We start from the raw sequence: 6,666 nt of genomic DNA, 5'->3' as shown, positions 1-6,666 counted from the left end.
GAAATGAGTATGAGATTATTTATGCGAATTGTGTTCGACACAAAGGAAGATACAATTTAACCAAGTAATAACATACATGGGATGATAAATAAGTAACAATTATAAAGTTTTTTCAATGTGAATAATAGTCGGTCCAAAGAAAGACTATTGTTTGATAGAATTCATTGTTAATATTTGATCATTACGTTGAGAATGTCACTTACAAATTAATTTCTCTGTCCAAAGACTAGAAATTGATGTTGTGCTAGGTATCTTGTGATGAATCTATTATGTGAACATGTCTTGTTTTTAATATATATTACATGACTTGTTTGTTTAAATGATTGCAACACTTATGGTTTGTTACATTTGTTAGTGGTTGATTGCATTATTAAGGGTTGCTATTATTGAAGTACTGTTTTTGTTTGGACAGTGTGTCCTACCAGTTTAGTCTGGGTAAAAAATGATAGTATATTTTTAATAGAAAATCAAAAGGACTATCAATAGAATTCGAAACATAGATCCTTGTGATGGGAATGATGCAATGCTACCAATAGGTTATAGTGAATATATGTACTTATAAGTGAATATAAATAATATATGTTTTGGATTAAGCTTATGTTGAATCAAACTCAACTAAATGATTTTTATTTTAGAAAAATAAAATTGTTTATGACATTTTAAGTGAACCTATTAAACAAGAAGTCTCCAAAGTAATATCTTTTCTGTGAATTGTTCATAATAAAAGTCAAATCCTAGTGCTATATGTATTCATGCAAGTATTAATCGGCCCAAAGGAAGATTATTATTTGGCCGAATTATATACACACAGATAATGATAAACATGTGATGATTATAAGGTTACATATGTGAATGATAAATCACTCCAAAAATAGTTTATTATTTGACATGCATTATGATCAATGTTTGACCATTACAAACAAGAGTATCATTAGTGATTGATATGAAATATCAAGCCAACTGTATGTTTGCATTTTATGCGAATAATGATTAGCCCAAAGAAAGAGTACTATTTAACCCAAATTATAAACATACTTGTAGCAATGAATATGTGATAATAATATGGTTTTCTATGTGAGTAGTAAGCCATTCCAAAGAAAGGCGTATTGTTTGACAAAAGTGATTATCAATGTTTGATTACTATATTGAGTGTACCACTTTCAAGTTAATATTTTTGTCCAAAGATTGAATATTACTGTTGTGCTAGGTAACTCGTGATTTGCACCATTGTCATATGAATTTAAGTATTAAAGTTGAATTTTAGTTTAATTGCAAGAATGATTGCAATTTTTTTATTTGTTTTACTAGTGTTGCAAATATTTATCCTCAAATTAAGAACACCTCATTGCTGAATGGGACAAACTTTAAGGTCTATAAGGAAGTCGTAGAAATTATTCTCGACTGTATCGATTCAGATTTGACACTTTAGATGAAGAAATCCATTTCTACTCTGGAAATCGTCGATGAGGTTAAAATTGAGAAATGTGAACAATCTAACCGAATGTGTACAATGATCATGAAACGCTCTATTCTAGAAGTGTTTTAGGGCTCTATTTTTTAGTGTCAGAGTGCAAGGAAGTTCCTTGAAGAAATAGAACCATACTTTGTCAAAAATGAAAAGGCGGAGACGAGTAGCTTTTTGGCTAAACTCTTATTCATGAAGTATAAAGACAAAGGGAACATAAGAGAGTACATTATGGAGATGTCTAATCTTGCTTCAAAACTCAAGTCACTTAAGTTAGAGCTTGGTGATGACTTGCTTTTGCATTTGGTTTTGATTTTGCTTCCTGCACACTTTGGGCCATTCAATGTGAGCTATAATACTCAGAAAGACAAATGGTCTCTCAATGAGTTTATATCTCATTGTGCACAAGAGAGAGAAAGACTGTAGAGAGATAAGACTAAAAATGCTCATTTGACTATGGCCTCTCAGAATAAGAAAAGAAAGAATAATAAGGATATTATGAAAGGGCTATTTGTGCTTATCCTCAAAGAATGTGGAATTATTCTACAATATACTATGCCAAGTAAACCAACCATGAGGGGTGTTGTTGAGTGATTAAACCAAACTCTTAAGGATATGGTGATCAGTATGATTAGTCATACTTCCTTGCTAGAGTCCCTTTGGGGGAGAACTTTAAAGACCACAATTTACATCATTAATATGGTGTCAAGTAAAGTAGTTAAAAAATCCTATATGAGCTTTAGAGTAATAAAAAACCAAGCTTAAAACACTTTCACATTTGGGATTGTCCAGTTGAGGCACAACCTTATAGGTCACATGAAAGAAAACTAGACTCAAGAACAATTAGTTGCTACTTTGTTGGCTATACTGAACGCTCTCGGAGCTATAAATTTTATGATCTCACTTCAAGACTTTTTTAAGATAGGAAATGCAAGATTTTTTGAGGAAGTTAATTTTTGGAAGGAAGAGAACATAAGAAATATTATCTTTGAGGAAGAACCTGTCACTGATGGTGAACAAGTTCTTGTGTTTATTACAATTCAATGAAAAACTTCGGTAATAGACGATAATGTTCAGAATATTGTTACTGACAATATTCTAGAACAAGACAACAATGAGGTTCTCCCTCAAGTACCTATAGAACAAATTCAACAACCTGAAAAAGTAGAAGTGCCATTAAGGATATCCACTACAGAGAGGATAAGTGCAATTCCTGATGATTATACTGTATTTCTTCAAGAACATGAGGATGACATCGGTTTAATAGAAGATGATCCATTGAACTTCTGTCAAGCCATGAAAAGTTCTAACTCTCAAAAGTGAATCGATGGCATGAAGGATGAGATGAAGTCTATGCATGATAATGACATTTGGGATATTTTCGAATTACCTGAAGGTGCGAAACTTATTGGTTGCAAATGGATATTTAAAAACAAGAGAGATTGAAGGGTAATATTGATAGATATAAAGCTCGTCTAGTTGCTAAAGGCTACGCTAAAAAAGAAGACATTGATAATAATGATACTTTCACTCTAGTATCATTGAATGGTTCTTTTAGAATAATATTGACACTAGTAGCTTATTTTGATTTAGAGCTATATCATATGGATGTTAAGAATCTATTTCTAAATGGTAACATTAAAGAAACTATCTATATGGTGCAACCAGAAAACTTTGTGTCAATTGGCTCAAATTCTATGGTATGTAAATTAAACAAATTCATCTATGGTCTTCAACAAGGTTCTCGTCAATGGAATCACAAGTTTCATCAATTTATTACCTCGTAAGGTTTTGAGGCAAATAAAGTTGATGATTGTGTGAACCACAAGTTCAGTGGGAGTAACTTTATATTCCTAGTATTATATGTCGATGATATACTACTTGCGAGCAGTGATATGAGACTTTTGCATGAGACCAATAGATTTATAACAAAGAATTTCGAAATGAAAGATCTTAAGAAAGCTTCTTCTATATTAGGTATTTAGATACTAAGAGATTGCTCTCAAGGTATCCTAAGGTTGTCACAAGAAAGTTATATAGATAAAGTCCTAGATTGATTTGACATGAAATAAGGGAGACAAGTTTAGTCTCGAAAAGTGCCTAGAAATCACCTTGAAAGATACGATATGCAAAAAATTCCTTATGCATATGTAGTAAGAAATCTAATGTATGCTTAAGTTTGTACATGTCCCGCCATAGTGTTTGTTGTGGGAGTTTTTTGGGAAGATATTTGAGCAATCCTGTAATGCATCACTGGAAGGAAGTCAAACGTGTTATCCGTTAATTAAAGAGAACAAATGAGTACATGCTCACTTATCATAGGTCTGAGACTTTAGAGATCATTGAGTATTGTGACTCCATGTTTTGGATGTCTAGACACCAGACACTCCACCTCTAGATATATGTTTATATTGGCTGAAGCCAGCATCTCTTGGAAGTCTGCTAAACAAATGCTCATAGCTCCTTCAACCATGGTTGCAGAGTTCATGGTTTATTTTGCAACATTAGACCATGACATATGGTTGCGGAATTTTTTGTCACTAGCTTACGTGTGGTTGATGGTACTAAAAGACCACTGAGAATTTATTGTGATACTAAGTCTGCGGTTCTTTACTCCAACAATAATATGAGTTCTATAAGGTTAAAATTTATTGACATCAAGTTTCTGGTTGTTAAAGAAAGTGTTCAAAATAGAAAAAATTTCATAGAACATAGAGAGACAAATTTTATGCTAGCTGATCCACTAACTAAGAGTTTGGAACAGTTCAGTGGAAGTCTATATGTTTTATGACTTACTTTGGACGTCATATATAGTTTTATGCATAATAAAGTTGATGGTTTATTGTTCTATTTTGAACTTGTGTATTGTAACTATTATGTTGTAATTAAAGACTTTGGATTGGTCTCACTAAAGAACAAAGAATGACCGTTGGAAATAGACATGTTTGATATCACATTGCATGAAATTTCCATGTCACTCATCCATATTTGATCTATGTCATTAAGTATATTAGTATGGTAATCATCATGGTCGAGTTACGTTTGAATGTGATGAATGTTGCGATGGTTCCATAGTTGATACATGAGATGGACCATATTTTATTAAGGAGAAATCTAAATATAAATAGCATATAGATGCGTGCCTAAAGAATATGTGATATAATAGTTCTAGAGAAATATGAAGCCTAAGTAGGAGATTATTAGAAATTCATAATTTCTAATTAAGGTAGACAACATATATTTAATACAATTATATTGACTATTTATTTTGGGGTTACAAAATAAGTGATCTAATTAATGACAACCTAAAAGACTTCTAAAACTGATAACGGATATGGGCTTAATGAGTGGATACCCAAACAGATGGCCTATAGGGGATAATAGGAACCCTATAAGTTGACACACATAAGGAACGGTTATGGTCCATAAGACACCAAATCACAAACAGTTTTCACCTCTCTCCATCATAGAGAAAACGAAGGTCCCTAAAGGAATTAAGGATTGGTATTTCACCAACCAAGAGATTCAAGATCCTAGGATTGGTATTTAACTAATCATCAGGAAATATCTAACACTTCACTATGTCAGATATCGTAATAAACAACAATCATTCAACAACACAATTTTGAACGACGCTGTTGAAAATGAGGCGGAAGAACATCAACAACGCATAATAAAACATGCGTTGTTAATTTGTGTAACTTCAACAACGCATTCTTGACAAAAAGTTGTTGAACATCAGTAACGTTAGCGCTAACTTGAATGATTTATGTTTAACAACGCATTTGATAGAAATCGTTGTTGATGTTAATACATGCAACAACGCATAATTAAGGAAGCGTTGTTGAAGATGATATAGTAACCACGCTTTCTTAATTATGCGTTGTTGATGTTTTACGAGTTTTTAAATGTCTGAGATATTAATGGTGGAGTTATATTCGTCTCTTCGTTTGTTGAAATATTAATGGTTGAGTGGTTAAACGTTTCTTGGTTGTTGAAATATTAATGGTTGAGTGGTTATACGTCTCTTTGTTTGTTGAAATATTAATGGTTGTTGATCTATAAATATTGTGGTCCACTCAACGTTCTATTTCATCAGTAAGAGTATGTGTTTCTATAAGAGTATGTTCATGAAGTTAGGAGGAAGAAAACACAAAGTAGTAAAAAAAAGAGCAATACTGCAGAGAGTGAAAAAGAGAAAAAGGACCCAAATTTGTACAGAGGAGTTGAGGAAAAAAATTTGTTTCTATTTCAGAATCATGTCAATGAGATCTTTAACAACTTTTGAATTTGAAAAAGGACCCAGATTTCAGAATGAAGGTGACTATCATACAAGATTTGCATGAGATGAAGATTTAGTTCATTGATCTCTTTCAATTAAAAGGAAATAAAAGGAAAATAATCAATGAATTATTTTTCTTCATCTGCAATTCATTAAGTTCATTGATTTCCTTCATGGCAAAAGGACCCAGATTTTAAAAGGAAATCAATGAACTGTTATACAAGATTTGTGTAGAGGAGTCGAAGAAAAAATTGTGGACAAGATTAATCTGCAAATCTTTCAGATCATTAGACGAAGATTTAATTTGTAAAGTATTGAGTTCATTGAGCTCTTTCAATTTTTCCAGTTCATTGAAATCTTTTGATTTTCAAAACGAGCCCAAATTTCAGAATGAAATTGACTGTTATACAAGATTTGCGGGAGATGAATATTTGTATAGATGAGTCAAAGAAAAAATTATTTCCTTCATTGAAGTCATGTCAAGGAGGTCTTTAAGAACTTTTGATTTGGAAAAAGAACCCAGATTTTGAAAGGAAATAAAAGGAAAAAATTATTTCCTTCATTGAATTCTTTTTCATTATATTCTTCATTTGCCAAATCATTTAGTTCATTATATTCACATGCACCAAGTCATTTAGTTTATTATAATGTATTTTGCCTCTCTGAATGAATAATAAAACAATTATTTTGGATGTTAATTTCTATTTTTTGTTAATTATTTGGATGATTATTTTCTTTAATACTTTTGTTGTTCCTTATTAATAAATTAAACACAATAAACAAATTAACAGTAATTAATAGATGCAAAAAAAAATTAACAAAATGTAATGTTTAATATTTTGTCAGTTTCCTATTAATAAACACAATTATATAATAATCTACTTCAATGATAACTTCATCTTAATTAACGTTAATTCTT

The sequence above is a fragment of the Lupinus angustifolius genome, chromosome LG10 (assembly GCF_001865875.1).
Source record: "Lupinus angustifolius cultivar Tanjil chromosome LG10, LupAngTanjil_v1.0, whole genome shotgun sequence".
NCBI lineage: Eukaryota > Viridiplantae > Streptophyta > Magnoliopsida > Fabales > Fabaceae > Lupinus > Lupinus angustifolius.
The sequence above is the reverse complement of the archived record's forward strand: the minus strand, read 5'-3'. Positions refer to the sequence as shown.